Genomic DNA, 22,686 nt, shown 5'->3' on the forward strand with positions numbered 1-22,686 from the left:
GCTCTGTTCAACTAACCAGGACAATACTGCTCTGCTCAACTAACCAGGACAATACTGCTCTGTTCAACTAACCAGGACAATACTGCTCTGCTCAACTAACCAGGACAATACTGCTCTGCTCAACTAACCAGGACAATACTGCTCTGCTCAACTAACCAGGACAATAATGCTCTGCTCAACTAACCAGGACAATACTGCTCTGCTCAACTAACCAGGACAATACTGCTCTGTTCAACTAACCAGGACAATACTGCTCTGCTCAACTAACCAGGACAATACTGCTCTGTTCAACTAACCAGGACAATACTGCTCTGCTCAACTAACCAGGACAATACTGCTCTGCTCAACTAACCAGGAAAATACTGCTCTGCTCTGCTCAACTAACCAGGACAATACTGCTCTGCTCAACTAACCAGGACAATACTGCTCTGCTCTGCTCAACTAACCAGGACAATACTGCTCTGCTCAACTAACCAGGACAATACTGCTCTGCTCAACTAACCAGGACAATACTGCTCTGCTCTGCTCAACTAACCAGGACAATACTGCTCTGCTCAACTAACCAGGACAATACTGCTCTGCTCAACTAACCAGGACAATACTGCTCTGCTCAACTAACCAGGACAATACTGCTCTGTTCAACTAACCAGGACAATACTGCTCTGCTCAACTAACCAGGACAATACTGCTCTGCTCAACTAACCAGGACAATACTGCTCTGCTCAACTAACCAGGACAATACTGCTCTGTTCAACTAACCAGGACAATACTGCTCTGCTCTGCTCAACTAATCAGGACAATACTGCTCTGTTCAACTAACCAGGACAATACTGCTCTGCTCTGCTCAACTAATCAGGACAATACTGCTCTGCTCAACTAACCAGGACAATACTGCTCTGCTCAACTAACCAGGACAATACTGCTCTGTTCAACTAACCAGGACAATACTGCTCTGCTCAACTAACCAGGACAATACTGCTCTGCTCAACTAATCAGGACAATACTGCTCTGCTCAACTAACCAGGACAATACTGCTCTGCTCTGCTCAACTAACCAGGACAATACTGCTCTGTTCAACTAACCAGGACAATACTGCTCTGTTCAACTAACCAGGACAATACTGCTCTGCTCTGCTCAACTAATCAGGACAATACTGCTCTGCTCAACTAACCAGGACAATACTGCTCTGCTCTTCTCAACTAATCAGGACAATACTGCTCTGCTCAACTAACCAGGACAATACTGCTCTGCTCAACTAACCAGGACAATACTGCTCTGTTCAACTAACCAGGACAATACTGCTCTGCTCTGCTCAACTAATCAGGACAATACTGCTCTGCTCAACTAACCAGGACAATACTGCTATGCTCTGCTCAACTAATCAGGACAATACTGCTCTGCTCAACTAACCAGGACAATACTGCTCTGCTCTGTTCAGCGACAGCATTTATTAAACAGAAGAACAACTCCACAGGTAATCTGGATTCTTCCAACTATTTAATGGATCTTATTCACCAACAAATCAAACTATGTTATTGGGACGCTACTTTTTTGCATTTGCCATGTCTATGCTCAGCCATAATGTCATTTAAAGTAAGCCTAGCCCCCTATATCAGAGTGAATGCTATTGAATAATTCTCTAGAACAATGTGGACTGGAAAATGGGTTCAAGACACCATATTTTACAAAGATGGGAAAGGTCTACATATTTGTACAACTTGAAACAACCACATATTGAGCCATGGGAGCGCGTTCTGATTGGCCAGTGAGGAGCCAAACCCTGACACACCCACAACTTGTTAATTAATCAAAACCTATCCCTTTGGCGCCAATGCCGGTAACTGTGCCGATAATTATGCTTGTGTTAAATAGCATTTAACTGACACACTCTTGAACCTATAGCGCTACTGCCCAGCACTTAGATTGACCGTTGAATTTGGTTTGTTAAAATAGAGCTTTTTAGTATAAGAGCTGTTTGAAAAGAACGCCTGGAAATGTCAGCCTGTTTTGGTGGGATGGAGTTTTGGCCTGCCTGGTGACATCACAAAGGGGGTAAATTAGTTGAAGCACCAATAAGAAAGAGTTCCAAACCTCTCTACCAATAAAACCTTGTTTTCAGTTTTCCCCCTCCTCACTCAGACCACTCCCAGGCAGTCCTAGCAAAATTGAGAAATTGCTGTTTGCTAAGAAGCTATTTTTTTGTTTGTTTTTGACCATTTGAATTGAAACCAATTACCGTAAAGTTATCTAATTGTTACCCAGAAATGATTTGATGTTGAGATAAACATGTCTGAATTGGCCGTGTAGCCCTTTACACTCGTAAGGGGTTGAAAATGGCACTAATGAGCGCAGAAATGGGAACCTCAGAGCTCAGGCTCTGTCCTTCACAGAGCTGTATGGGTTTATACTGACAGATGTTCTGAATGTGAGCACCTCGAGCGACAAGACGTTGCCCCCATCTCTTCCTGTTCCCGCTAATAGGGCAACTTTTTTGCAAATGTTTTGTTGTCTGAGTGAGGGAAATGCTGTAAATTAAAAGGGATCAATGCATTTTGAAAGGTGAAACGTTGAGGAATATAATAAATCGATTTGCTGTTATACAAGCAGAGCCAAATACCTGTGAATCCAAAATGTGCACTTCACATTTTCCATATCTTAAAACTAACTTCATGGACATTGTCAACGTTCATGGTGATCACTATGTACAGTTACAAGATGACATGTCGTCACACCCCGGGTCGTTCTGAACAGAATGAGCCTATGTTTGTTTATTTTGGAGAAACTCTGTGCCATACACGCACCTGAATGCACTCCAACACGACTCCAACACCATCAATAACTTTGCTGACAACACAATAGTGGTAGGACCTGATCACCGACAACGATGAGACGGCCTATAGGGAGGAGGTCAGAGAACTGGCAGTGTGGTGCCAGGGCAACAACCTCTCCCTCAACGATGAGACAACCTTTAGGGAGGAGGTCAGAGACCTGGTGGTACCTGGACAACAACCTCTTCCTCAATGTGAGCAAGACAAAGGAGCTGATCGTGGACTACAGGAAATATCGGGCCGAACCCATTAACAACGGGGCTGTAGTGGAGCGGGTCAAGAATTTCGAGTTCCTTGGTGTCCACATCACCAACAAACTATTATGGTCCAAACACACCAAGACAGTTGTGAAGAGGGCCCGACCATGCCTTTTCCCCTCAGGAGACTGAAAAGATTTGGCAAGGGTCCCCAGATCCTCAAAAAGTTCTTACAGCTGCACCATCGAGAGCATCATGACCGGTTGCATCACCGCCTGGTATGGCAACTACTCGGGCTCCGACCGTAAGGCGCTACAGAGGGTAATGCGTATGGCCCAGGACATCACTGGGGCCAAGCTTCCTGCCATCCAGGACCTATATACCAGGCGGTGTCAGAAAAAGAATGGTTAAAGACTCCAGTCACCCAAGTCATAGACTGTTCTCTCTGCTACCACACGGGAAGCGGTACCAGAGCGCCAAGTCTAGGTCCAAAAGGCTCCTTAACAGCTTCTACCCCCAAGCCATCAGACTGCTGAACAATTAATAAAATCGCCGCCAGATTATTTACCCCCCCCCCTTTGTTTGTACACTGCTGCTACTCGCTGTTTATTATCGATGCATAGTCACTTCACCCCCACCTACATGTACAAATGACCTCTAACCTGTACTACTGTTTATTATCTATAGTCACTTCACCCCCACCTACATGTACAAATGACCTCTAACCTGTACTACTGTTTATTATCTATAGTCACTTCATCCCCACCTACATGTACATATTACCTCTAACCTGTACTACTGTTTATTATCTATAGTCACTTCACCCCTACCTACATGTACATATTACCTCTAACCTGTACTACTGTTTATTATCTATAGTCACTTCACCCCTACCTACATGTACAGGTACAAATTACCTCGACTAGCCTGTACCCCTGCACACTGACTTGGCACCGGTACCTCCTGTATATAGCCTCCACATTGACTCTGTACCGGTACCCCCTGTATATAGCCTCCACATTGACTCTGTACCGGTACACCCTGTATATAGCCTCCACATTGACTCTGTACCGGTACCCCCTGTATATAGCCTCCACATTGACTCTGTACCGGTACCCCCTGTATATAGCCTCCACATTGACTCTGTACCGTAACACCCTGTATATAGCCTCCACATTGACTCTGTACCGTAACACCCTGTATATAGTCTCCACATTGACTCTGTACCATAACACCCTGTATATAGTCTCCACATTTACTCTGTACCGGTACCCCCTGTATATAGCCTCCACATTGACTCTGTACCGTAACACCCTGTATATAGCCTCCACATTGACTCTGCACCGGTACCTCCTGTATATAGCCTCCACATTGACTCTATACCATAACACCCTGTATATAGTCTCCACATTGACTCTGTACCGGTACCCCCTGTATATAGCCTCCACATTGACTCTGTACCGTAACACCCTGTATATAGCCTCCACATTGACTCTGTACCGTAACACCCTGTATATAGCCTCCACATTGACTCTGTACCGTAACACCCTGTATATAGCCTCCACATTGACTCTGTACCGTAACACCCTGTATATAGCCTCCACATTGACTCTGTACCGTAACACCCTGTATATAGCCTCCACATTGACTCTGTACCGTAACACCCTGTATATAGCCTCCACATTGACTCTGTACCGGTACCCCCTGTATATAGTCTCCACATTGACTCTGTACCAGTACCCCCTGTATATAGCCTCCACATTGACTCTGTACCGGTACCCCCTGTATATAGCCTCCACATTGACTCTGTACCGTAACACCCTGTATATAGCCTCCACATTGACTCTGTACCGTAACACCCTGTATATAGCCTCCACATTGACTCTGTACCGGTACCCCCTGTATATAGCCTCCACATTGACTCTGTACCGGTACCCCCTGTATATAGCCTCCACATTGACTCTGTACCGGTACCCCCTGTATATAGCCTCCACATTGACTCTGTACCGGTACCCCCTGTATATAGCCTCCACATTGACTCTGTACCGGTACCCCCTGTATATAGCCTCCACATTGACTCTGTACCGGTACCCCCCTGTATATAGCCTCCACATTGACTCTGTACCGGTACCCCCTGTATATAGCCTCCACATTGACTCTGTACCGTAACACCCTGTATATAGTCTCCACATTGACTCTGTACCGTAACACCCTGTATATAGTCTCCACATTGACTCTGTACCGGTACCCCCCTGTATATAGCCTCCACATTGACTCTGTACCGGTACCCCCTGTATATAGCCTCCACATTGACTCTGTACCGTAACACCCTGTATATAGCCTCCACATTGTCTCTGTACCGTAACACCCTGTATATAGCCTCCACATTGACTCTGTACCGTAACACCCTGTATATAGTCTCCACATTGACTCTGTACCGTAACACCCTGTATATAGTCTCCACATTGACTCTGTACCGTAACACCCTGTATATAGTCTCCACATTGACTCTGTACCATAACACCCTGTATATAGCCTCCACATTGACTCTATACCGTAATACCCTGTATATAGTCTCCACATTGACTCTGTACCGTAATACCCTGTATATAGCCTCCACATTGACTCTGTACCGTAACACCCTGTATATAGTCTCCACATTGACTCTGTACCGTAATACCCTGTATATAGCCTCCACATTGACTCTGTACCGGTACCCCCTGTATATAGCCTCCACATTGACTCTGTACCGGTACCCCCTGTATATAGCCTCCACCTTGACTCTGTACCGTAACACCCTGTATATAGCCTCGTTATTGTTATTTTATTGTGTTACTTTTTATTATTTTTTACTTTAGTTTATTTGGTAAAATTTAAAAAACAAGTCTCCACTTGTTGTGTTCAGCGCATGTGACAAATAGAACAAGCTTTCAAATCACGCCCACCTGACCCAGATTGAGATATAAACGGACCGTTTCTGGACTGCGGAAACGAGAACAGTGTGTGATGGCGGGGAAGCAGGGTCCAAACTTAACAACAACAAGTTGTTCGCTCTAGTTCCTCAACGGCACAGCTAGGAGAGCAACAACAACAAAAAACACTGTATAGTTGAAGTCTCTTTGAGTCATCACCCACGACTGCGTGGCCACGCACGCCTCCAACTCAATCATCCAGTTTGCGGACGACACAAAAGTGGTAGGCTTGATTACCAACAGCGACGAGACGGCCTACAGGGAGGAGGTGAGGGCCCTCGGAGTGTGGTGTCAGGAAAATAACCTCACACTCAACGTCAACAAAACTAAGGAGATGATTGTGGACTTCAGGAAACAGCAGAGGGAACACCCCCCTATCCACATCGATGGAACAGTAGTGGAGAGGGTAGTAAGTTTTAAGTTCCTCGGCGTACACATCACAGACAAACTGAATTGGTCCATCCACACAGACAGCATCGTGAAGAAGGCGCAGCAGCGCCTCCTCAACCTCGGGAGGCTGAAGAAATGTGTCTTGTCACCAAAAGCACTCACAAACTTCTACAGATGCACAATCGAGAGCATCCTGTCGGGCTGTATCACCGCCTGGTACGGCAACTGCTCCGCCCACAACCGCAAGGCTCTCCAGAGGGTAGTGAGTTCTGCACAACATATGTGACAAAGAAATTAGATTTGATTTGATTTAGAAGTGCATTAGGAAGTGTGCACACTTTGGAGAGGTGTGTGACCACTTGGAGTCACCAGTTAGACCTCTCAGTCAAACCCTTGAAATGGTTTTGTTTCATGTTGCACCTCCCCCGCACATTTTCCAATAATATTCTCATCGCGTTACAGTACAGTAAATGTAAAACGCACATCAAATCAACCGTGTAATGTTTGATTCAGTCTTGTATCAAATGAACACTTGTGTTTTCCTAGAATATCCAAACTATTCCCTTTCAATTGTTACCATGGTTATGCAATTTCACATTCCTTCTGTATTAAACATTTCAATTTCACCATATAGTCAATTTCCTAGGAGAGTAAAGGGTTAATTAAGGTGTGGGAGTTTACTCTGTCAACATGTCCAGGTAGAGCAGGCAGAGATCTACCTCGACTAGCCTGTACCCCCGCACACTGACTTGCCTCCTTTTCCTAGGATAGTAAAGGGTTAATTAAGGTGTGGGAGTTTACTCTGTCAACATGTCCGGGTAGAGCAGGCAGAGATCTGAGGCAGTGCTTGGATTGTAACAGTGTCGTTCAACAGACAGAGGGATGGATCAGAGATACAGAAATGGCAAATAAACACATGAATCCATGTATAAGCAGTGTATAAACGTTCGCGGTTTTCCCCGTTAAAATTGAGCTACTTTGAAAACGATGTCCTGTGTGAATTATTTTTGGACCGCGGGTTGTGGGCTATTTCTACGTTGCACCGCGGCCGATATGACATTTATCTTACACACATATATATATATATTTCACTGTGACCTGCTGCTGACTGTCAGGCAGTGAGGCAGGCTGTTGCTGAGTGAGTGGTGAAGAGGGCCGGAGGGGTGTGTGGGTGTGGAGAGACCACTACAGTAGGAGAGCGCTGCACGTTGGGACGACGTTTTACCAGTTGTCGGTCGGTAGGCTATTTAGATTGTCATTAAAGAGACTTCTGTTTCCAACCCTATTTCCATAAAACATATTGATACACTAGAACTGATGCACATCCATAAATAATGAAGACAGAATACTGGGGAATGACTCTGGGCGCACTAGAGCGCGTTACATAACGTTCAGAGGTGGTTTAAACGGCATTCTAATGATGACTGCGTGTTAAAGAAAACGGGATCAAGCGAAGTGCTTTACGCCCAGTTCTTGGGTCTCAGAGGCCCCGGGGGGGGGGGGGGGGGGGGGGGGGGGACATTTTAAATTTAAACGAAAGTTACGGAACTCCCTTGTGTGGTTTGTTTTATAGGGAAAAGTCCGCAATGAAACTGACATTGGGGTAAAATGTAGAGAATTATACATTAGCCTCTGTTGGCCATCAAGTAGCCTATTCATTTGTATGCCGTTGTAGGCAACCATTTGATACGATAAGTATGTCGAAATGACGATATCACTGGAGTCGTTGTAAATCAATTTGTGGCACTTGTGTCGCCTTACCTGGAGCTGGCAAACCAATTTAATAGATAGTCCGTAACTCCCGTTTATTGTTGTTTTAGCCTTGTCTTATTATGAACGCGTTAGATTGACGGTAACAGTAGTCAGATTAGGCTGCAGGTAAAATAAACTCCCCCAAAATAAACACTGTTGACACGCATATTCAGTTCACATACATTTTATTAATATTTAATTCGGTGATTTAAATTATGACCCCCATCCTCAGTTAGCCGATTCCAGCAGGCTATTGGGGAAACACAAGCACGTCTTATTGCGAAACCGCCTCGCTATTCATGTTGAATAAATGAGTCTGTTAATTGAACTAAGCAAACTGCTAAATCGTTCAGTTCACATCTTGCCTACACATTGTCTAGGCTACTGTAGTCTATCTGAAATTAGATTCAAGCCTATCAGGGCGATAGGCTACCTGCCTTTAGCTAAACAAACTATGGGATTTAAAAAAAATTAAAATCATAAACCCAGATTTTAGTCTGTTGCCTATTGAAATGACAAGTCAATCTCGCAAATGGGCCATTTATAACGGTTTGGATTTCTTAACATCTGGCACACAATAACAGAACAATTGCCAGAAAAATAGCCTAACATTAGTTTGTTTTTACGTTTATCTAAGTGTTTCTTGCTCAGAGACTTCGAGATCCTCTGTCCAACTTTCATCACTCAATAGTCTCCAGTCAGGAATTTATTTGTAGTTATGCACATGCGCAAATGGGGATTTATTTACAATTATAAACCTGGTTCGAGCCCTCAATGCTGACTGTCTGATATCCGTGGTATATCAGATCATATACCATGGGGTATGACAGAATAATTACATTGGTAACCAGTTTATAATAACAATAAGGCACCCAGGGGTTTGTGGTATATGGCCAATAAACCACGGCTAACGGCTGTATCCAGGCACTCCGCGTTGCGTCGCGTGTAAGAACAGCCCTTAGCCTGACGAGTTTAATCAGGGAAACATATATTTTCTTTTGCCACGTATTCAAATGCCTTTATTACGTCATGTCATAGCTCGCAATAATTATTATTTTGAGGAAACCCGAATTTAACGTCATTACAAGTTACTATTCAATTCCTTCTTAATTGGCTCGTTAACGTCGTGGGGGAAAAAAAGTGTTAATTGTAAAAAATATGTCAACTCCCCTCTTGCTGTGAAAAACATTTTTATTCTGCTAGTTTACAGGCCTTTTGGGCAGGTTTTGAGTGGTCATTGGGTTAGACATTTTAGCTTGTCCAGGCAACCCTGTGTATAAGGCACCGCAAGTCCACACATTAAACATTGTACAACGCAAACTCAGCTAAACTCAATACAATCAGTACTGTAACTTAGTCTAATGTGTAATGTAGTCCCCAGAACATTACATCCATTGGGCAATGTAAGTACTTTATATGCTTTGACATGTTTAATGTGTCCCCTCGGTGTTTTAATGTAAAGTATTTTTATGATAATGATTCTAATTCTGCTGGGAAACTCATTTCCCCACCCAGGCACCATGCACACGCACAGGCACCAGTCATGCACACGCACAGGCACCAGGCACCATGCACACACACAGGCACCAGGCATGCACACGCACAGGCACCAGGCACCATGCACACACACAGGCACTAGGTATGCACATACACAGGCACCAGGCACCATGCACACACACAAGCACCAGGCATGCACACGCACAGGCACCAGGCATGCACACGCACAGGCACCAGGCACCATGCACACACACAGGCACCAGGCATGCACATACACAGGCACCAGGCACCATGCACACACACAGGCACCAGGCATGCACACACACAGGCACCAGGCATGCACACGCACAGGCACTAGGCACCATGCACACACACAGGCACCAGGCATGCACACACACAGGCACCAGGCATGCACACACACAGGCACCATGCATGCACACACACAGGCACGCCCCACAAATGTCTCAATTCTTTTTTGACACAAATTTGAATACATCCCTGTTAGGGAGCGTTTCTCCTTTGCCAATATAATGTATCTACCTGACAGGTGTGGCATATCAAGAAGCTGATTAAACAGCACGATTATTACACAGGTGCACCTTGTGCTGGGGGGGGGGGACAATAAAAAGCCTCTCTAAAATGTGCACGACACAATGCCACAGGTGTTTCAAGTTTTGAGGGAGCGTGTAAATTGGCTTGCTGACTGCAGGAATGTCCACGAGAGCTGTCGCCAGAAAATGTAATGTTCCCGTCTCTACCATAAGCCACCTCCAACGTTGTTTTAGAGAATTTGTCCGTACGTCCAACCGGCCTCACATCCACAGACCACGTATAACCACGCCAACCCAGGACCTCCACATCCAGCTTCTTCACCCGCGGGATCATCTGAGGTGAGGAAAAGCTCATTCTGATTGGCTGGGCCTGGCTTCCCAGTGGGTGGGCCCAAGCCCTCCCAGGCCCAGCCAATCAGACATGGCTGTTCCCCTTTGCCCAGTTGTGTGAAATCCATAGATTAGACACCTAATGAACACCTAGGAACTGTAACTCAGAAAAAAATATTTGAAATTGTTTCACGTTACGTTTTATATATATTTTTTTGTTCAGTGTATAATGCTCATCGTGCACTTTGATCTAGTCGATCATTTAATGTAGCCGCAGCAACGTAGTTCTGTATGTACTGCATGTTACTGTTACTGTCTGCATGTACTGCATGTTACTGTTACTGTTACTGTCTGCATGTAATGGATCATACATTCTGCTGCAATACCACCTTCCCCCCGGTATTAGGGGGATGATAGTAACCATTTCTACTACTAATTAGTCAGCGATTTATCAAAGGGAAGACAACATAACACGTCATCTAAGCTTTCTACCTAAGGCACTGCATCTCAGTGCAAGAGGTGTCACTACAGTCCCTGGTTTTGAATCCGGGCTGTATCACATCCGGCTGTGATTGGGAGTCCCATACGGTGGTGTGCAATTGGTCCAGCGTCGTCCGGGTGTGGCTGGGGGTAGGCCGTCATTGTAAATAAGAATTGGTTCTTAACTGACTTGCCTAGTTAAATAAAAGTTATATTTGTTAAATAAAAGTTCTATTTGTTAAATAAAATAATATTCCAGTGGATGTATCTAACATTTCCTGAGACTAAATTGCCTTAAATTGTTTTGTAAGTGTTGGCAAGTTATGCAAAACAATGTATAATGACATTTATGGTATGGTTGTTAAGGCTTATGATTAGGTTGTTAAGGCTTATGGTGAGGTTGTTAAGGCTTATGATGAGGTTGTTAAGGTTTATGATGAGGTTGTTAAGGTTGTTGAGGTTTATGGTGAGGTTGTTAAGGTTTATGGTGAGGTTGTTAAGGTTTATGGTGAGGTTGTTAAGGTTTATGGTGAGGTTGTTAAGGTTTATGATGAGGTTGTTAAGGTTTATGGTGAGGTTGTTAAGGCTTATGGTGAGGTTGTTAAGGTTTATGGTGAGGTTGTTAAGGTTTATGGTGAGGTTGTTAAGGTTTATGATGAGGTTGTTAAGGTTTATGGTGAGGTTGTTAAGGTTTATGATGAGGTTGTTAAGGTTTATGGTAAGGTTGTTAAGGTTGTTGAGGTTTATGGTGAGGTTGTTAAGGTTTATGATGAGGTTGTTAAGGTTTATGATGAGGTTGTTAAGGTTTATGGTGAGGTTGTTAAGGCTTATGGTGAGGTTGTTAAGGTTTATGGTGAGGTTGTTAAGGTTTATGGTGAGGTTGTTAAGGTTTATGATGAGGTTGTTAAGGTTTATGGTGAGGTTGTTAAGGTTTATGATGAGGTTGTTAAGGTTTATGGTTAGGTTGTTAAGGTTTATGGTGAGGTTGTTAAGGCTTATGGTGAGGTTGTTAAGGTTTATGGTGAGGTTGTTAAGGTTTATGATGAGGTTGTTAAGGTTTATGGTGAGGTTGTTAAGGTTTATGGTGAGGTTGTTAAGGCTTATGGTGAGGTTGTTAAGGTTTATGGTGAGGTTGTTAAGGTTTATGGTGAGGTTGTTAAGGTTTATCATGAGGTTGTTAAGGTTTATGGTGAGGTTGTTAAGGTTTATGGTGATGTTTTTAAGGTTTATGATGAGGTTGTTAAGGTTTATGGTGAGGTTGTTGAGGTTTATGATGAGGTTGTTAAGGTTTATGATGAGGTTGTTGAGGTTGTTAAGGTTGTTAAGGTTTATGATGAGGTTGTTAAGGTTTATGATGAGGTTGTTAAGGTTTATGATGAGGTTGTTGAGGTATATGGTGAGGTTGTTAAGGTTGTTAAGGCTTATGGTGAGGTTGTTAAGGTTTATGGTGAGGTTGTTAAGGTTTATGATGAGGTTGTTAAGGTTTATGATGAGGTTGTTAAGGCTTATGATGAGGTTGTTAATGCTTATGGTATGGTTGTTAAGGTTTATGATGAGGTTGTTGAGGTTTATGATGAGGTTGTTAAGGCTTATGATGAGGTTGTTAAGGTTTATGATGAGGTTGTTGAGGTTGTTAAGGTTGTTAAGGCTTATGATGAGGTTGTTAAGGTTTATGGTGAGGTTGTTAAGGCTTATGGTGAGGTTGTTAAGGTTTATGGTGAGGTTGTTAAGGTTTATGATGAGGTTGTTAAGGTTTATGGTGAGGTTGTTAAGGTTGTTAAGGTTTATGATGAGGTTGTTAAGGTTTATGATGAGGTTGTTGAGGTTGTTATGGTTGTTAAGGTTTATGATGAAGTTGTTAAGGTTTATGATGAGGTTGTTGAGGTTGTTGAGGTATATGGTGAGGTTGTTAAGGTTGTTAAGGCTTATGGTGAGGTTGTTAAGGTTTATGGTGAGGTTGTTAAGGTTTATGAGGAGGTTGTTAAGGTTTATGATGAGGTTGTTAAGGCTTATGATGAGGTTGTTAATGCTTATGGTATGGTTGTTAAGGTTTATGATGAGGTTGTTGAGGTTTATGATGAGGTTGTTAAGGCTTATGATGAGGTTGTTAAGGTTTATGATGAGGTTGTTGAGGTTGTTAAGGTTGTTAAGGCTTATGATGAGGTTGTTAAGGTTTATGGTGAGATTGTTAAGGCTTATGGTTAGGTTGTTAAGGTTTATGGTGAGGTTGTTAAGGTTTATGATGAGGTTGTTAAGGTTGTTAAGGCTTATGGTGAGGTTGTTAAGGTTTATGGTGAGGTTGTTAAGGTTTATGATGAGGTTGTTAAGGTTTATGATGAGGTTGTTAAGGCTTATGATGAGGTTGTTAATGCTTATGGTATGGTTGTTAAGGTTTATGATGAGGTTGTTGAGGTTTATGATGAGGTTGTTAAGGCTTATGATGAGGTTGTTAAGGTTTATGATGAGGTTGTTGAGGTTGTTAAGGTTGTTAAGGCTTATGATGAGGTTGTTAAGGTTTATGGTGAGGTTGTTAAGGCTTATGGTGAGGTTGTTAAGGTTTATGGTGAGGTTGTTAAGGTTTATGATGAGGTTGTTAAGGTTTATGGTGAGGTTGTTAAGGTTGTTAAGGTTTATGATGAGGTTGTTAAGGTTTATGATGAGGTTGTTGAGGTTGTTATGGTTGTTAAGGTTTATGATGAAGTTGTTAAGGTTTATGATGAGGTTGTTGAGGTTGTTGAGGTATATGGTGAGGTTGTTAAGGTTGTTAAGGCTTATGGTGAGGTTGTTAAGGTTTATGGTGAGGTTGTTAAGGTTTATGATGAGGTTGTTAAGGTTTATGATGAGGTTGTTAAGGCTTATGATGAGGTTGTTAAGGTTTATGATGAGGTTGTTGAGGTTGTTAAGGTTGTTAAGGCTTATGATGAGGTTGTTAAGGTTTATGGTGAGGTTGTTAAGGCTTATGGTTAGGTTGTTAAGGTTTATGGTGAGGTTGTTAAGGTTTATGATGAGGTTGTTAAGGTTTATGGTGAGGTTGTTAAGGTTGTTAAGGTTTATGATGAGGTTGTTAAGGTTTATGATGTGGTTGTTAAGTTTGTTAAGGTTTATGATGAAGTTGTTAAGGTTTATGATGAGGTTGTTGAGGTTGTTGAGGTATATGGTGAGGTTGTTAAGGTTGTTAAGGCTTATGGTGAGGTTGTTAAGGTTTATGGTGAGTTTGTTAAGGTTTATGATGAGGTTGTTAAGGTTTATGATGAGGTTGTTAAGGCTTATGATGAGGTTGTTAAGGCTTATGGTATGGTTGTTAAGATTTATGATGAGGTTGTTGAGGTTTATGATGAGGTTGTTAATGCTTATGATGAGGTTGTTAAGGCTTATGATGAGGTTGTTAAGGTTTATGATGAGGTTGTTAAGGCTTATGGTGAGGTTGTTGAGGTTGTTAAGGTTTATGATGAGGTTGTTAAGGCTTATGTTGAGGTTGTTAAGGTTTATGATGAGGTTGTTAAGGTTTATGATGAGGTTGTTGAGGTTGTTGAGGTATATGGTGAGGTTGTTAAGGTTGTTAAGGCTTATGGTGAGGTTGTTAAGGTTTATGGTGAGGTTGTTAAGGCTTATGATGAGGTTGTTAAGGCTTATGGTATGGTTGTTAAGATTTATGATGAGGTTGTTGAGGTTTATGATGAGGTTGTTAAGGCTTATGATGAGGTTGTTAAGGCTTATGATGAGGTTGTTAAGGTTTATGATGAGGTTGTTAAGGCTTATGATGAGGTTGTTAAGGTTTATGATGAGGTTGTTGAGGTTGTTAAGGTTGTTAAGGCTTCTGATGAGGTTGTTGAGGTTTAATGGTGAGGTTGTTGAGGTTGTTGAGGTTGTTGCGGTTTATGGTGAGGTTGTTGAGGTTGTTAAGGTTTTATGGTGAAGTTGGTGAGGTTGTTGAGGTTTATGGTGAGGTTGTTGAGGTTGTTGAGGTTGTTGCGGTTTATGGTGAGGTTGTTGAGGTTGTTGAGGTTTTATGGTGAGGTTGTTGCACCCCGTTAGGGACAACACCATTATACTTTACCTTACAAAAACAAGGTGATCGCAGCTCCGTGGCTCAGGACACTAACACCAACCAGGTGATAAAATCACCTATTTTTTTCACCTTACAAAAAAATCTGACAATGTGGACCAGCCTGAATATATTTCAACCAAGTGCCCTCAGTTTGACCTCAGTGATGATGTAACTAATGGGCAGTGAAGAACACACTCTAATGCTATTGTTTATTTAGTAACAGATCTAATGACTTACAGGAAGGACATGTCGAACATACAGCCAACAGTACTTTCCAAACTGAGGGTCGGGACCCAGTGTTGGGCAGCAGTCAACTGCACAGAGGAAGTAGTGTTTTATTCTGCTTAAGACCAACAGGAAGGTTTTATTTAAGCAAGGTCCCAGAACAGCACAACTCCAGGGGTAGTTAACCTGTATCATTAGGTTGGGTCTGTTCCTCTCCTCTCTGTCCCAGATCCCCCTGTTCCTCTCCTCTCTGTCCCAGATCCCCCTGTTCCTCTCCTCTCTGTCCCAGATCTCCCTGTTCCTCTCTGTCCCAGATCCCCCTGTTCCTCTCCTCTCTGTCCCAGGTCCCCTGTTCCTCTCCTCACTGTCCCGGATCCCCCTGTTCCTCTCCTCTCTGTCCCAGATCCCCCTGTTCCTCTCATCTCTGTCCCAGATCCCCTGTTCCTCTCCCCTCTGTCCCAGATCCCCCTGTTCCTCTCCTCTCTGTCCCAGATCCCTCTGTTCCTCTCCTCTCCTCTCTGTCCCAGATCCCCCTGTTCCTCTCCTCTCCCCTCTGTCCCAGATCCCCCTGTTCCTCTCCTCTCTGTCCCAGATCCCCTGTTCCTCTCCTCTCTGTCCCAGATCCCCTGTTCCTCTCCTCTCTGTCCCGGATCCCCCTGTTCCTCTCCTCTCTGTCCCAGATCCCCCTGTTCCTCTCCTCTCTGTCCCAGATCCCCCCTGTTCCTCTCTTCTCTGTCCCAGATCCCCTGTTCCTCTCCTCTCTGTCCCAGATCCCCCTGTTCCTCTCCTCTCTGTCCCAGATCCCCTGTTCCTCTCCTCTCTGTTCCAGATCCCCCTGTTCCTCTCCTCTCTGTCCCAGATCCCCCTGTTCCTCTCCTCTCTGTCCCAGATCCCCTGTTCCTCTCCTCTCTGTTCCAGATCCCCCTGTTCCTCTCCTCTCTGTCCCAGATCCCCCTGTTCCTCTCCTCTCTGTCCCAGATCCCCTGTTCCTCTCCTCTCTGTCCCATATCCCTCTGTTCCCCTCCTCTCTGTCCAAGATCCCCTGTTCCTCTCCTCTCTGTCCCAGATCCCCCTGTTCCTCTCCTTTCTGTCCCAGATCCCCCTGTTCCTCTCCTCTCCTCTCTGTTCCAGATCACCCCCTGTTCCTCTCCTCTCTGTCCCGGGGGAAGAATTAGGTTAATAAGGATTTGCCTAAGGAATATGATTAGCTAAACAGGCCTAGAGATAAAGAGCTGCTGCATATGTACTGACCTCTTTACTGCTGGAGCCACAGCTGCAGGAGGAGCATCAGGGTGGTGGTCTGTTGTAGTAATACTATTCATTCTTCTTCTCTAGTTATTAGTTATAGGGGATTTGTGCATAGAAATATAATTACTATAACAGACTTTCAGATAAAGAGCTGCTGCCTATGATCAGAGTAGTCTGACATGGGGGGGGGGTGGGGTTCCGTTCTATATATTATATTTCTATGCCTGCCAGACCCCTACTGTATGGGGATACAGGAGAGCAGTTGGTCCCAAATCTAAAGCTTCTTTCCATCATAATACAAAGTATTCAGACCCCTTCACCCTTTTCCCTCGTTTTGTTACGTTACAGCCTTATGCTAAAATGGATTAAAGAAAACAATTTGCTTGTCAATCTACACATAATACCCCATAATGACAAAGCGAAAACCAGGTTTTTAGAAATATTTGCACATTTACAAATAAAAAATGTAAAAAATCTATTATTTATATAATTATTCAGACTCTTTGCTATGAGACTCGAAATCGAGGTCAGGTGCATCCTGTTTCCGTTGATCATCCTTAAAATGTTTCTACAAGTTGATTGGAGTCCACCTGTGGTAAATTGTATTGATTGGATATGATTTGGAAAGGCACACACCTGTGTATAGAAGGTCCCACAGTTGACAGTGCATGTCAGAGTAAAAACCAAGCCATGAGATCGAAGGAATTGTCCGTAGAGTTCCGAGACAGGATTGTGTCGAAGCACAGATCTGGGGAAGGGTACCAAAACATTTCTGCAGCATTGAAGGTCCCCAAGAACACAGTGGCCTCCATCATTCTTAAATGGAAGAAGTTTGGAGCCACGAAGACTCTTCCTAGAGCTGGCCGCCCGGTCAAACTGAGCTATTGGGGGAGAAGGGCCTTTGTCGGGAAGTGACCAAGAACCTGATGGTCATTCTGACAGAGCTCCAGAGATCCTCTGTGGGGATGGGAGAACCTTCCAGAAGGACAACCATCTCTGCAGCACAGGCCTTTATGGTAGAGTGGCCAGACAGAAGTCCCTCCTCAGTAAAAGGCACATGACAGCCCGCTTGGAGTTTGCCAAAAGGCACCTAACGACTCTCAGACCATGAGAAACAATATCTCTGGTCTCCAGAGCGATCAGGACCTCAGACTGGGGCGAAGGTTCACCTTCCAACAGGACAACGACCCTAAGCACACAGCCAAGATAACACAGGTGTGGCTTCAGGACAAGTCTCTGAATGTCCCTGAGTGGCCCTGCCAGAGCCTGGACTTGAACCTGTTCGAACATCTCTGGAGACACCTGAAAATAGCTGTGCAGCAACGCTCCCCATCCAACCTGACAGAGCTTGAGAGGATCTGCAGAGAAGAATGGGAGAAACTCCCCAAATACAGGTGTGCCAAGCTTGTAGCGTCATACCCAAGAAGACTCAAGGCTGTAATCGCTGCCAAAGGTGCTTACAACAAAGTACAGAGTAAAGTGTCTGAATACTTAGGTAAATTAGATTATTATTATTCTTTTTTAATCAATTTGCTAAAATTCTAAAAAACGTTTTTTTCTTTGTCATTATGGGGTATTGTGATGTCATTATGGGGTATTGTGATGTCATTATGGGGTATTGTGATTAGAGGTCAACCGATTAATCTGAATGGCCGATTAATTCGGGCCGATATCAAGTTTTCATAACAATCGGAAATCGGTATTTTTGGACACCGATTTGGACATTTTTTTTTTACACCTTTATTTAATCTTTATTTAACTAGGCAAGTCAGTTAAGAACACATTCTTATTTTCAATGATGGCCTAGGAACGGTGGGTTAACTGCCTCTTTCAGGGACAGAACGACAGATTTTCACCTTGTCAGCTCGGGGGATCCAATCTTGCAACGTTACAGTTAACTAGTTCAACGCTATAACCACCTGGCTCTCGTTGCACTCCACAAGGAGACTGCCTGTTACGCGAATGCAGTAAGAAGCCAAGGTAAGTTGCTAGCTAGCATTAAATTATCTTATAAAAAACAATCAATCAATCAATCATAATCACTAGTTAACTACACATGGTTGATGATATTACTAGTTTATCTAGCGTGTCCTGCGTTGCATATAATCTGACTGAGCATACAAGCATACAAGTATCTGACTGAGCGGTGGTAGGCAGCAGCAGGCTCATAAGCATTCATTCAAACAGCACTTTCGTGCGTTTTGCCAGCAGCTCTTCGTTGTGCGTCAAGCATTGCGCTGTTTATGACTTCAAGCCTATCAACTCCTGAGATTAGGCTGGTGTAAACGAAGTGAAATGGCTAGCTAGTTAGCTGAGTGCGCGCTAATAGCATTTCAAACGTCACTCGCTCTGAGACTTGGAGTGGTTGTTCCCCTTGCTCTGCATGGGTAACGCTGCTTCGAGGGTGGCTGTTGTCGTTGTGTTCCTGGTTCGAGCCCAGGTAGGAGCGAGTAGAGGGACGGAAGCTATACTGTTACACTGGCAATACTAAAGTGCCTATAAGAACATCCAATAGTCAAAGGTTAATGAAATACAAGTGGTATAGAGGGAAATAGTCCTATAATTCCTATAATAACTACAACCTAAAACATCTTACCTGGGAATATTGAAGACTCATGTTAAAAGGAACCACCAGCTTTCATATGTTCTCATGTTCTGAGCAATGAACTTAAACGGTAGCTTTCTTACATGGCACATATTCACTTTTACTTTCTTCTCCAACACTTTGTTTTTGCATTATTTAAACCAAATTGAACATGTTTCATTATTTATTTGAGTCTAAATATATTCTATTGATGTATTATATTAAGTTAAAATAAGTGTTCATTCAGTATTGTTGTAATTGTCATTATTACAAATAAAAAGAAATTAAACGGCCGATTAATTGGTATCGGCTTTTTTGGTCCTCCAATAATCGGTATCGGTGTTGAAAAATCATAATCGGTCGACCTCTAATTGTGATGTCATTATGGGGTAGTGTGATGTCATTATGGGGTAGTGTGATGCCATTATGGGGTAGTGTGATGTCATTATGGGGTAGTGTGATGTCATTATGGGGTAGTGTGATGTCATTATGGGGTAGTGTGGTGTCATTATGGGGTAGTGTGATGTCATTATGGGGTAGTGTGATGTCATTATGGGGTAGTGTGATGTCATTATGGGGTAGTGTGATGTCATTATGGGGTAGTGTGATGTCATTATGGGGTAGTGTGATGTCATTATGGGGTAGTGTGATGTCATTATGGGGTACTGTGGTGTCATTATGGGGTAGTGTGATGTCATTATGGGGTAGTGTGATGTCATTATGGGGTATTGTGTGTAGATTTGATGTTGAGGGGGGGGGGAAACAATGTAATACATTTTAGAATAAGGCTGTAATGTAACAAAATGTGTAAAAAGTCAAGGGGTCTGAATACTTTCCGAATGCACTGTATTTCCACCTTACAGATCTGCAAACGTTGAGGTGCTCGGTCCAACCAGACACGTAGGGATCGTACTGGGATCGTCCCTGCGAGGTGGTTGGTCTCCCATAGACATAGAATTACTAGAATGGGAATCCCTATTCATTTGCCGTGGTCTGAGGGGCCTTTCACCATGCTAGTAATTATATTTCTAATGGTCGGTCCCTGCGTGGCTTGTGGTGACATCACCCCTCTCTAGTTATTGGAGTCGTGGTTAATGAATGAAAACAGAATTCCTACAACAGACAATCTCATTTGAAGTCAATGTTCCCGTGAAGGCTGGACCACCAGACATACAGTACTGTGGATAAAAGGGCCTTCTTCTTCATCTTCTTCTTCTCTCTTCCCAACTCTAGTAGTTATATGTCTATGTGTTCTCGTACCGTTAGATGAGTGGACAGCACTGGGTTTAAGGGAGCAGGACATTCTGAGGAGGTTGAAACAAGACCGATGGTAACAGTGCAACGCCACACGAAGGAGACGCAGATCGGTCAGGACAGATCACACGTCCTAATATGAATGAGTCCAGAACGTTACCAAGACAATAGCTTTGGGACGTGGCAGATGCTAGCGTAACACCACACAATGACATGAATGGACAGGATAGAAGTAAGGATGGTCTCTAATCCCTAATATTAATTAGTACAAAACATTAACAAGCTCAGATAGCCATGTTGTCCACCCCCCCCCCCCCCCCCCGTTAGACAGTCTTAGACAGTCTTTCTCCTCTTTCACTCCAATTATATTCTGATCTATTCAATTATATTCTGATCTATTCAATTACATTCTAATCTATTCAATTATATTCTAATCTATTCAATTATATTATAATCTATTCAATTATATTTGAATCTATTCAGTTCTATTATATTCTAATCTATTCAATTATATTCTAATCTATTAAATTACATTCTAATCTATTCAATTATATTTGAATCTATTCAGTTCTATTATATTCTAATCTATTCAATTATATTCTGATCTATTCAATTATATTTGAATCTATTCAGTTCTATTATATTCTAATCTATTCAATTATATTCTAATCTATTCAATTACATTCTAATCTATTCAATTATATGATATTCTAATCTATTCAATTATATTCTAATCTATTCAATTACATTCTAATCTGTTCAATTATATGAAATGATGTTGTAAATAACCATTTGTTCTTAATTGACCTGCCTGGGAAAATAAGGGTAAAACACACCTTTTTATTTAAAAAATATGATATTCTTAACTATTGTAATCTGTTGAAATGAGTGTTGACTTAAGCCTAACCTCAATGGAGCCATGCCAAAGTGTCCTAGCATTATCGGGCGGAAACGATCTCCCAACAGCAGTGTGCCGAAGAGGCTATTGACTGACAAATTAACTTGTCTCCTTTTCTTTTTAGAACAGAACTGTAATCCCGTCGTAAGTAGAGAAAACCCTTCTCCCTCCACAGCTCCTGTTCGGACGACTGAGCTGTTCTGCTTACTGTAAGACCGAGTGACAATTACAAGACAGATTGTTTTTCTGGGCCCAGATGAGTGTTGATCTTGGATCGGTTTTGCCTTTTATATCCTATATCACAGTATTATATGGATGGGGGGGGGGGGGGGGGGGACCTGATCCTAGATCAGCACTCATGCTCTGAGATGCTTAAAAAAATACTGCAAGACTTAGACAATTAGAAGAAAGATTGTTTCTCTGCTGAGGTCATCAAGGTGAACGGCAAAGCTTCACAGGACAGGATGGGAAGATTACCCATAAAGCGTCTCAGAGTAAGAGTGTTGATCTAGGATCAGTTCCTCAACTGTTTCCATATAATCTTATTCATTCTGATCTAAAAGGCTAAACAGATTCTAGATCAGCACTTATATTTTGAGACGCATTAATTGAAATGGATGGAAAGACACAAGAACACCCAGAAAGAATAGAGTATGAATTAGAATGTTAATTCATTAATTAGAATTAGAATGTTAATTCATTAATTAGAATTAGAATGTTAATTCATTAATTAGAATTAGAATGTTAATTCATTAATTAGAATTAGAATGTTTCATGGAGATGAGAGGAAAGGGAGCATCCCAAATAACACCCTATTCCCTAAATATAGTGCACTAGTTTTGACCAAGGCCCTATTCCCTATATATAGTGCACTAGTTTTGACCAAGGCCCTATTCCCTATATATAGTGCACTAGTTTTGACCAAGGCCTTATTCCCTATATATAGTGCACTAGTTTTGACCAAGGGCCCTATTCCCTATATATAGTGCACTAGTTTTGACCAAGGGCCCTATTCCCTATATATAGTGCACTAGTTTTGACCAAGGGCCCTATTCCCTATATATAGTGCACTAGTTTTGACCAAGGGCCCCATTCCCTATATATAGTGCACTAGTCCCTCGGCTGCAATTCAGTTTAAAATGGAATGTATAAATAAAGAAAAACAAGAAAATACATTTTTTCATGTTTTAAATGTTTATTAATTACCTACATTACTGTAGAGGGAGTTATTGGGGATTCAACACGTCACTATGCAATTGACACATGACTATGCAATTAGTTAGGATAATGAAAGTGTATGAGAAATATATATATTTTATATATATATATATATATATATCACAGCGAAATACAAAATGCTAATCTTGCAGATTGAGTCTGCTCGACCTACCGTAGCTACCATATAACGATTCTCTCTGGTTTCTTCTCCGCC

General features: G+C 42.6%; 1 protein-coding gene across 7 annotated transcripts in view; it reads right to left on the reverse strand.

Moving 5' to 3' along the window:
* The window catches only part of tjp1b (tight junction protein 1b), a 281,606-nt gene that overhangs the window by 258,205 nt on the left and 715 nt on the right, over window positions 1–22,686 (reverse strand). The gene's annotated exons all lie outside the window — the stretch shown is intronic.

This window comes from Oncorhynchus mykiss, chromosome 2 (assembly GCF_013265735.2).
Source record: "Oncorhynchus mykiss isolate Arlee chromosome 2, USDA_OmykA_1.1, whole genome shotgun sequence".
In the NCBI taxonomy this organism is placed as follows: Eukaryota; Metazoa; Chordata; class Actinopteri; order Salmoniformes; family Salmonidae; genus Oncorhynchus; species Oncorhynchus mykiss.